Source organism: Lepus europaeus, chromosome X (genome assembly GCF_033115175.1).
Source record: "Lepus europaeus isolate LE1 chromosome X, mLepTim1.pri, whole genome shotgun sequence".
Classification (NCBI taxonomy): domain Eukaryota; kingdom Metazoa; phylum Chordata; class Mammalia; order Lagomorpha; family Leporidae; genus Lepus; species Lepus europaeus.
In genome coordinates this window covers 54,787,738-54,799,677 of record NC_084850.1, presented here as the reverse complement: position 1 = coordinate 54,799,677, position 11,940 = coordinate 54,787,738, and the positions used below count along the sequence as shown (strand labels likewise).

The following is an 11,940-nucleotide window of genomic DNA, read 5'->3' as shown; positions in this document are numbered from 1 at the left end:
ATAAGGTGACTTAGTCAAAATGAACTAATAGAGTGGAGTTTCAATCCAGTACAACTGAGATTCTTATTAGAAACGGGATACCAGAGGTGTATGTGTACAGATAGATGACCGTGTGAAGTGGCAGCAAGTGATCAGCTATCTGCAAACCAAGGAGTAAGTCTTCACAGGAAACCAACTTTACCTGTACATTGGTCTTGTACTTATAGCCTTCAGGACTGTGAGAAAAAAAAATTTCATTGTTTAAATCGCTCAGCATCTGGTACTTTGCTATGGCAGCTATAAAAACTATAAATTCCCTTTGAACTCACCTTTTCTTCATCAAATGGTGAGAAATGTTTTTATTTATAATAAAGGACAGCTTTCCCAAATTAGAAAAAATAGTGACTTATTGAATTACTTAAGGATCACCCTATAATTCTTCGTAATACTTTTTTATTATTGGATAAACAAAATGAACTTTTAATGTCACAACTGGTTCAAGCATACTTTAATGAGAGGTAGAATTTCAGGTATTTTTGATTATTTTCTTTTTTTGAGAAAAAATGAACATTTGTATATGGTTAATCCATTCTGATCCTTTAGTAATTTGGAACCTGGGAAACCAAAATTCATTAAGGCTCCTAGCCACCCACCCAGAAGTATTTATTTGTAGAGTGTTATAAATATTTAACTGAAAGTAATTCTGAGAGTTTTAAGAATGTATTTAAGTAATTTGTTTCTTTCTTAAATTTTTAGTTTTTGACAGATTCAATATGATTAGTAGTTGCAGTTCTAAGAACATAATGATATTTCTTCTTCCCACCCTCCCTCCTTTCCTTTACCTTTCTGTCTTTTCTTTAGTTTTAGATATAACAGTGGTTTGACAAAGATATAAAACAAAGTTTTACAAAGCTGTATTTGCAGCAATACTGATACACAGAGGCTTTCGTTGTTTCTTTTTAATTTTAGCTCCCACGTATAAGGGAGAACATGTGGTATTTGTCTTTCTGTGTCTGGCTTATTGCACTCAACATGATTTTTTCCAGTCATGTCCATTAAAAATTTAGAAGAAATTAACTTTGTGGCTGCTTAAAATAAGCTATCCAAAAAGTGTAAAAGAACATCTAGGAATTAAGATAGCCACAGAAGTTTTGAAAGCTCAGATGTATTTTAGAAAGCCACGTGCATGTATTTATCTGTGGATATACCCCAAAATACCTGAAAAAATTTAGTAGACGGATTCAGCTGTAGATTCAATCAGACAGTGTAAAGATGCATCATCCTTGGGTTCTTCTTTAAAGACAGTTAAATTTCTAAAAGGAAAGAAGGGGGAGGAAGGAAGGGAAGAGAGAAAGGGGGAAAAAAACCAAATCACCTTTGAGAAGCAACAACATAGAACAGTCCTTGCATAGACTTGAGGAACAGTTCTATTGTTTTTTTCTTTTTTTCACTCCATTTGTTCTTTTTTCTTTTTCTTTCTTTTTCTTTCTTGGATAAAACAGGAAAGGGAACAGGAAGGGGGGAGAATGGGTGGGAATGCAGGTAATGGTGGGAAGATGAGATACATACAAATTAATAAAAAAGATATAGGAAGTCAAAGAATATGGATAAAAATAAAATTTTCATAGATAATACAGAAAAATAGTCAAGTTATAATAAAGGTCAATTGAGAGTATTCCATTTATGAGAAATAGAGTAAAAAAGAATGATGAGAGATGAACAGAGACCCAGAAACCTCTGGGGCACCATTACAGACTACATGAATATAATGCAGTATCCTGAAATAGAGAAGAGAGAGAAAAATGGGTAGAAAGAATATATGCATTAATAATGGCTAAAATTGGGGCCAGCATTGAAGCACAGCAGGTTAAACATATGCTTGTGATGCCAGCAACCCTTATGAGTTCTGATTTGAGTCCTGACTGCTCCACTTTCAATCCAGCTGCTTACTAACGAACCTGGAAAAGCAGCAAAAGGTGGCCCAAGTACTTGGGCCTCCTGAAACCCATGTGAGAGACTTGGATAAGTTCCAGCTCCTGGCTTCAGCCTGACTCAGCACTGGCTGTAGTGTCCATTTCATGAGTAAATCAGAGGATGGGAGCTCTTTCTTTCTCTCCCTCTTTCACTATAAATCTGCCTTTCAAACAAATAAATAAATGTCAAAAAATGACTATATTTTTTCCAAATTTTATGAAAAACATTAATAAATTTGTCCAATAAACTCAACTTGAAGTAAGATAATCAAAAAAATCTACAGATTGACACATTGTAGTCAAATGGTCAAATACCAAAGACAGAAATTTTTGAAAGCAGCAAGAGAGCAGCAACTCATAATGTACTACAGTTCTAAAATAAGATTAGCAGATATTTCCAGATTGCTTCTCGGCCTTTTGGCTAAGGTCAAGTGTAGTACCTGTTCTTACCAGTTTAACATCAAATGTTTCCAGAAACCATGGAGGTAATGGAATGTTATATTTAAAGTACCAAAAAAAAAAAAGGCACCAAAAATTACTGTTAAAGAAGAGTTCCAGATATGGCAAAATTTACTTCAAAAGATAAAGGAGAAATGAAGACATTTCAAGAATTCCTTGCTGGTAAATATACTCTATCAACCATAGTAAAGATAGATCTTCAGGTTCAAAGCAAGAGACACTAGACAGTAATTCAAATCAGAATCTAGTGAGAGGTCTCTGCACAATGACTTTTGTCCATATAAATAGATGAGGAAAAATTATAAAAGTAACTAGAAGTAAATATGCAAATATATTTTGCTTATAATAATTCTATTATCTGCTATAAAATGTAACTCTATAAAGCAATAATTATAAATGTATATAATATATAGAATATATAAAGGAATAAGTTCTACAGGTATAACATCTTAAAAGAGGAGAGTGGGAATGGAGAGTTATAGGCGAAAAGGTTTTTTTATATTACTGAAATTAAATTGTTATTAATCTGCTGGATTATTATTAAGTAAGATGTGTCTTGTAATTACCAGAGCAATTAAGAAAATAATTTTAAAATCATACTAATATGACAAGGTAATTAAAATTATGTGCTAGAATATATGTAATTAACAGAACAGGAGAGAGCAGTAGAAGGAAAGAGAAACAAAATAAAACCCTGTAACATTTAGAAATATATCAAAGTGGAAGATACAAATCCTACTAGAAATTACATTAAATATATATGAATTCAGCACTCAAGTAAAAAGTCAGAGTTTGGAAGAATGAATCAAATATATGTATATATAATGTTCTTTCTACAGGAAGTACACTTGAGACTTGGAGACACAAATCAGTTGAAATTAAAAGAACATTATTCACCATGAAGATAATAATCAAAAGATAGATGGACTGGCTGCACTAATACCAAATAAAATAGAGACAAGGATTGTTTTGAGAGAAAGTAAGGAACGTTTTATAATTGTAAAAGATCAGACTATGAAGAATATAAAATAAATGTATATGACCTAAATGCAGAACCCCATAATGCATGAAATAAAAACTGAAAAATTTTTATGTAGAAATAGGCAATTCAACATAATGGTTGGAGTTTTTGATATCCTACTTCTAATGAAGGGTGGAACAACTGGATAGAATAGAAATAAAAGGGAAAAATGTTTCAGTAAGACAACAAAGCAAAAGGCCTAACCAAAAATTATAGACCCATCTTCAACTAACAACAGCAAAATGCACATTTTTCTCAAGGTCACATGGAATATTCTTGGAGTTATACCATATACTAGGCCATAAAACAATTCTCAATAAACTTAATAGAAGTGAAGTCATACAAAGCATTTCCTCTGACCAAAGTGGAATGAAATTAGAGGTTAAGAAGGAAAGGAAATTTGATAAATCCACAAATATATAGAAGTTAAATAATGTACCCCCAAACAATAATGGATAAAATTAAAATCTCAAAGTAAAAAAAAAATTAAGTAAGTTAGAGAATATTTTGACTTAATTGAAAACAATATACAGCATAAAATGGATTGCCTATAGCTACAGTAATGTTTAGAGCAAAATTTATAACAGAAAATAGCTGTATTATCAAAGAGGAAAGATTTCAAATCAATAACCTAGTGTCCCAACTTAAGACAACAGAGAATGAAGAACTAAACACAAAGGAAGGAGAAGGAAGGAGACAATGAATATTTCAGTGGGAATAAATGTGATAAACAAGAGGGAAAAAAAACAGAAAAATAATGACAAAAAACACGGTTCATTGAAAAGATTGATTAGTTGAGAAACACATAGGATTCGCCAGGATAAGAGAGAAGGGTCGTATGCCTAGACTCAGAAATGAAAGTATGGATGTTACTAATGATCTCGTAAAATTAAAAAGGATTATCAGGAAGCACTATCACCAATTTCATACAGACAAATTATACAACTTATATGAGATGGACAAATTCTAGAAATGAAAGCTAATGAAACTGAATCAAAATGATTCTAAACAGAGTTATATGAGATTAATAACCAAAAGAAAGCCCAAAACCACATGGCTTCGGCTAGTTAAATTTTGTTTAATGATAGATTGATTTTTTTTTTTTTTAGATAGAGAGGGAGAGAGGGAAGTTGGAGGGAGGGAGAGAGAAAGATAGATCTTCCATCCACACGTTCATTCCACAAATGGCTGCAACAGTCAGGACTGAGCCAGGCTGAAGCCAGGAGGCAGGAACTCCATCCATGTTTCCCATGTGGGTGGCAAGGGACAAAGGACTTGAGCCATCATCTGCTGCCTTCCCAAACCCATTATCAGAAAACTAGATTAGAAGCAGAGCAGCCAGTACTAGAACCAGCACTATGATATGAGATGCCGGCATCACAAATGCTTGGTTGTTCTGCAACACTACAATGCAGCCCCTCCACTAGCTAATTATACCAAGCATTTAAAGAATCAATACTAGTTCTTTACAAACTATTGCAGAAAAATGAATGAAGAGGAATTATTTGCCAGCTCGTGCCATGAGGCCAGTATTACCTTGATATCAAAATCAGATGATGACATCACAAGGTGAAAAAAATCCTACAAACCTGTTATTAAACAAGTCATAACATTCATCAAAAACATGGCAGTGAATTGAATCTACCAGCATATTAAAAGGAACACACATGATGAGCAAATGGGATTTATCTCAGGAATGCAAGGTTTGTACAACATATGAAAAATAATCCTTGTATACAACATATCGATAGGGAAAAGTACAAAAATATATTCTTAATAGATGAGAAAAAATACAAAGACTTTGACAGGACCTAAGCATTTTTATGATAAAAGCAATCAATAAATTAGAATAGAAAGGAGCTCCTTGAAACCAAAAAGGGCATCTATGAAAAGCATGTTTAATATCATGCATTTTTCCCAAAGATAATGCTTATCCTTACAATTAGGAACAAAACAAGGATGTCATTTACTATTGTATTGGAGGCTTGATCAAGTACAATTATGTAAGAAAAATAAGTAAAAGACATTTATTGAAAAGAAAGAATTAAAACTTCTCTAATGCAAATGACACCATCTTTTATGTAAAAAAATTCTGCTTATTCTTGTCACCCTCAACTTTCTACCATCTCCCCGAAAGTTCAGTTAATTTTGACTATTACTTACCCAAACACTCTTCTCTTAGTCATCATGGACACAATCACCAAACACTCTTCTCATAGTCATCATAGACAGAATCACCTAATTTTATAAATTTAGGTCCCATAAAACCTTAATTTGTTGTTTCATTGATTGTTTTCCTCTTCAACGGTGTTATTCAAAATAATAGACTTAACTGTATGAGAACATCAAGCCCTCTTTAATCATGTTTTACATCCTAGAATCTCACATAATGGGGTCAGACATAATTCTTGCTTAAACCTTTGATCCTTTCTTAAGTTCAAGGAAATACAGTAGTACACAGATAATTCAATAGAATGTACACCTATCTCAAAATGAAGTTGACTTGCAGATAATCAGAAATCAGCAACCACCCTTCCCCATCTGAACCAGTACATCTTAGAAACACGGCATTACTGACCTCTATTAATCTCACACCTACTGGCTCCACCAAACTGTGTATCTTGGAATTTGATGTCTGCATGGTCTTTATTCCCTTGAAGACTAAAATGTGCTTAAACTCTATATTAGTTTGCTATGGCTGTTATAGCAAAATACCATGAACTCAGTGGCTTAAAACAACAGAGGATAATTCTCACTATTCTGGAGGCCAGAAGTGTGAAATCAAAGTGTTCACAGGGCCATGGTCTTGCTAATTTCTTCATGGAATTCTTCCTTGCTTCCTCTCAGCTTCTGATGGTTGCCAGTAATCCTTAAAATTCCTTTGTCTTTGGCAATATCCAACCCAGTCTTTGCCTCTGTCATCACATAGTGTTTCCCTGTGTACCTCTGTCTGCATCACTTGTCTTGTAAAGACATCAATCATATGGGATTAGCATCCACCCTAATGGCCTTTACCTGCAAAGGCTTATTTTCAAATAAATTCAATCCAGAGCTATTGGGGATTAGAACTTTATCATATCTTTTTGTGGGACACAGTTTGACTCAAAAACAGTCCAAACTAGGAACTAAAAAAAGTGGGTTATTTTGAAAAGTGGTTAATTTTTTCAATTACTTTGATAAGCATCACTATAGATATTCTCTCTAACATGCATTGCCCAGTAGTACACAGAATTGGAGATGATGAGACATTTTAGGTGAAATAAACTCTAATTAACTTTGTCACTGATTAATTTTGTCAGTGTTTTTCAGGAAATGGGGAAAGGATTAAAGATTAATGAAGATTGTTACAGGTGGCAGCAGACTAAGATCCAGATGCTCACAGATCTTTTCACCTCTCAGTGGGATACACTTTGCTTAGAGTAAAAATACAGAGGAAAAAAACCCAAGAAGGCATGCAATACACTGACTTCTTAAAACTGCTCAAATAGCTGTTATTCATGTATTAGTAGAAATAGTAAAAGATATATGGTCATATTTAAGGTACTGGAAGGTCAAAAGATAATAAAATATAGTTAATCAGTTCCAAAACAAAATAAGATCTGCCTGTAATGCACCAATCAATATTTTCACTAAGTATAACTATTTTATGATCTCAGAAATAAAATACATTGTCATTTACATCATAATATAGGAAAAATTCTGTATTGCTAATTTTATACATAAAAAGTAAAGCAGTTCCTTTAAAATTTGGCAAGATTTATCCCCTGAAGATTACTTAGAAATGAAAAGCTTTAATGCAAATCTAGACTGCATCAAGACTCAAAATCCCAGACTTAATAATGTATCTCTAGATATTCAGACTGTTGTCTTTACTAACAGTAAATGAAACATTTATTCTACCATTTGTTCCACCACAGTGGGAAAATAGAATTGTAAGACATGAACTTTATACAAGCCATTACTATTTGCCAATACATTTAGAATAATTATTAACACATAGTAGGTACTAAGTAAGAGTCTCCCTAATAAACTAAACAGACTACAAGGTACTAGAAACAATGAATATTAGCTTCATGTTAAGATTCATATAGGTGCAGCCCTAGGATCTTGTGGGCAGGTGGTTCTACTGTGGGCAGTAGTTTCTGGGCTTCCTTTTCTTCTGTCATCCTTGCTGACCAAGACTGGGTGAGAGGCAGCAGCAGGTGGGGGAGGCCCTAAGGGAGAGTAGAGAACCCTGGGGACATCCAGCCCTACCCTACCTTAGCTGACCTTGGTCCAGTCTCCAACCCTGCTGGCATGGTTGTACTTTTCTGTGCTGCGGACCCTTTTGCCCAGGCAGCAGCCATGATATGCTTGGGCTGGGGGCCGAGCTGCAGTGAGGGGGTGGGGGGGCTCTCAGGGTGTTAGGCTTGCAAAGCAAAACCTATAGTGGTCTTCATGGAAGAAATAAGAAATTTGGCTGTGTTTATCTTGCCTCAGAGAAGAAATTCAGCTTTGCAGACTTAGCCTGGGTTGCTGCCTTTGAAAACAAGGAAAGGTCAGTAGAATATCAACCACAGCACAGCATGGAATTTCCAGAGAGGTCTTACTTCAAAACTTCCTAAAGACCAGGAACACATGGACTTCTGCAAGGGAGATTGAACTGGCCTGAGTGAAGGAGAGGATAATATGTGCCCAATCTGTAACTAACACCGAGGAGTTCAGGTGGTAGAAGGCCTTATATGAGTGGCAGCCTTTCCCTGATAACTAGGTGGACTGGAGGTTCCTGGAGGAGCTCCAGGAAAATGTCTATGCCCAGAAATACCAATATTGGCTGTGATATCTGAGTCCAGTATTGTGGTACAGCAGCTCTGCGGTGTCTGTGTTTTTGTGGTTATTTGGTGGTATATGGATGAGGGTCTTCTAGCACCTCACTGGCTTTTTGGGACTGGCTTGGCTTCTTCATTGATTTGGTACATTTTGTTCGATCTCATTGATGGAGGTGAAGGGTAGAAGAAGAGTGGGTGGACCCAGTGCTCTGATTTTCATTGCTTTCAATTCTGGTTTTTCACCAGTGATAAAGACCCTTACAGAATCTGTCAGCATTGACACCATCTATGCCATGTCAGTCTTCATGCTGTTAGGCCACCTCGTCTTCTTTGACTATGGTGCCAATGCTGCCATTTTGTCCAGCACACTGTCCTTGAATATGGCTATCTTTTCTACTGTCTGCCCAGCCTCATGCCTTCCCCCTTGTCCCTGTGTGCCTTTATCATGGTGACATTTGCCATCCAGATTTTTGCCCTGTGGTCCATGTTGCAGAAGAAACTGAAGGTATGTACTCCCTGCAGTTATGTGGGGGTCACATTGCTTTTTGCAATTTCAGCCTTGGGAGGCTGCTGTCCATTAGTGTTGTGGAAGCCATACTCTTTGCCCTTTTGCTGGTTTCCATATCATGCCTCTGCCCTTTCTACCTCATTTGCCTGCAGCTTTTAAAGGGAAACATTTATGGGCCTTGGGATGAAGCTGAAATCAAAGAAGACTTGTCCAGGTTCCTCAGCCAACTTAGCGAGCACTGCCATATCGTTAAAGCAAGCTAACAGACTAGCCTTCTTACAAATACAGAATTTGAAGGAAAAATTCAGTTCTGGAAACAGCAGACTGATGTGGGTAAGAGAACAGAGATCAAAAGAAAAAAGCAAAGGCATGGGTGGTGAGTGTACATGTCCTTTGTGTTCTTTTGTGGATAAAAAAGTTTCCTGCATCCCTCTTGAATTATTGCCTCTCATTTACTATTCACTGTAACAAATGAAGTGATGTTTTTATTAAACAAAACACATCCCAAAAAAAGATTCATATAGTCCCATTATTAACTAAATTTCTTACAACTTTTTCTTTTAATTAAAATTTGTTCATGAATGCTAAGAAACTTTAAAGTCCCATAAAATATTTTCCTAAGAGATTTAATGAGCTGATAAATGGCATTTTTAATCATGGAAAGCTTTTTTTTCCCCTTACGGGTCATTTATTTTTTCCCTACTGAGTATTATTTGGGATTTGATTTTTAATAAATTCATTTATCTCTTGGGTTCATATTGTAAGATGGCATTGGAATGTTTTCCATTTGAAATTTATGTGTGGCTGAGAGAAAAAAAAAACATATGGGTTAATATTGCAGGACTTAAAATACATTAATAAGATTATCACTGTATTTCAAATATATTTATGAAGTATCCATTTTGCAAAACTCTTCATAATATCTATACCATACAAATGTGAATTAACATATTTAACCATATTTGCCATTCAATGAAATTTAAAAACTTCATTTCACTGAAATCTAGATATATGACAAGAAGTGGTGTCATAATAGGAATTACTATGAGGGAGCAACATAGAATTATGTTTTATAGTTAAATACTGCCTTTACTAGTGGGCATTGTGATGCAGCTGGGTGGGCCTCTACTTGGGATTCCTACTTCCTATATCAGAGTGCCTGTTAGAGTTCCAGCTACTCTACTTCTGAAGCTTCCTGTTGATGGACTTGCAGGCAGCCGATGATGTCTCACATACTTGGACCTCTGCCACAAATGTGGAGACCGGATGGAGTTTCTGGCTTAGAATCCTGTTTAGCCTACCCCTGGCTGTCACAGGCATCTGGGGAGTGAACCAGTGGATGGAAGATTCTCATTCATTCTCTCTCCCCCCCACCTGCTTTGCTCTCTTTCTCTCCTCCCTCTTACTCTATTTCAAATAAATAAATGCAAATATTTTCAGACAGACTGCTGTTATTCGAAATGGGGTAGCCTCCATGTCTTAGTCCATCTTGTATTGTTACTGCCAACTACCTGAGACTGAAAAATTTACTTTGGGTAAAAATGCATTGCTCACAGTTCTGGATACTGGGAAGTCAATACCAAGGTGTGAGCCTCCGGTGAGGGCCTTCTCACTGTTTTATAACATGGTAGAGGGCAAGTCAACATGTACAGACTCAATTTATTTTTATACCTAACCAACTCCAGGGAAAATGGCATTAATCTGTTCATGAAAATGGAGCAATGTAGACCCAATCACCTCTGAAAGGTCCTACTTCCCAAACCATCACAGTGGCAATTGAATTTCCACATGAAATTTGGAGGGAACACATATACCATAACACTCAGGGATTCTGGTTATAGATAGTAAAGTTAACTGCAATGTTCTCCTCCCTGGTTTCCATTCCTTTCGTTTTGGCCCTTCCAAATCATTGTCTGTAATGTAACTAAAAGAATCTTTCTGTAATGTAAATATGGTCACATCACTGCCCAGTTTAAAGCAATGGCAGTCTATTTCCTTTATAATGAATGTAAAATTGTTACCATGGTCTTTAAGATCCATCACACATGCTTTTTTCTCTCGCCTCATGTCTTGCCATCCTTCTGCTCACTGCCACTGTCACTATGCCATCAGAAACCCTCATTGTTATTATTCTTTCTGTAGCCCTAGGTCTTTTTCACATGCTAAGCTTCTAATAATTTTTAAAATAGATATATCTTCTAGAACAAAATTTAGGGTCACAGAAAGAAAAAGTACATAGTTCCTGCGTTTCAGTTTACCTTCTCATTATCACCACCCCTTACCACGGTGGTGTATCTGTTAACATTTGATGAACCTACATTGACACATCATCATCCAAAGACCACTCTGGGTCTTGTACATGTTATGGGTAATGACAAATGTGTAGTCATGTGTATCTATCATTATGGCATCATACAGAGCAGTTTCCCTGCCTTAAAATATCCTCTGTGATCTGCCTACTCATCCTACACCCTGTACCCTGGCAACCATTGATCATTTTACTGTCTCAATAGTTTTGCATTTTCCAGAATGGCATATATTTAAAATCATAGGGTAGGTAGTTTTTTTTTTCAATTTGGCTTCCTCTTAATATACAGTATGCATTTAATCTTCAGTTATTTTATTATTTTTAAATGTTGAATAATATTCTATTGTCAGGATATACCATAGTTTATTCATTCACCTATGAAGGGCATCTTGTTTGCTTCCAAGTTTGGGCAATTATGAGTAAAGGTGTCAATTATCTTTGTGCAGGTATTTAGATAGACATGTTTTTAATTCTTTTGGATTGCAGCATGATTGTAGCACCGTATGATAAGAATATGATTAATTTTTTAAGAAACTACTAAGTTGTCTGCCAAAGTTTCTGTAACATTTTGTATTCCTACTACAACAAATGAGAGTTCCTATTACTTCACATCTTTTCTAGCAACCATGTGGTGACAGTTCTGGATTTGGATCTTTTGAATACATGTATAGTGGTATCTCAGTATTGTTTTAATTTACATATTCTTGATGACCTATAAGGTACAGAATTTTTTTCTTTACTTATATGCCATTGGTGTTTCTGTTTGAGTGAGGTGTGTGTTAAGGCATTTTTGCCATTTTTTAATCTAATTTTTCCTCACTGTTGAATTTGAAGAGGTCTTTGTATATTTTGGATAATTGTCTTTTATCACAAATGTCTTTTGC

General features: G+C 35.5%; 2 pseudogenes; both read left to right on the top strand.

The window, feature by feature from the left end:
* The first annotated feature begins 2,353 nt into the window (after positions 1 to 2,353).
* Positions 2,354 to 2,468, top strand: LOC133753940 (U2 spliceosomal RNA; annotated as a pseudogene).
* On the top strand, positions 2,432 to 9,011 carry LOC133752609 (phosphatidylinositol N-acetylglucosaminyltransferase subunit C-like; annotated as a pseudogene).
* Positions 9,012 to 11,940: the final 2,929 nt, after the last annotated feature.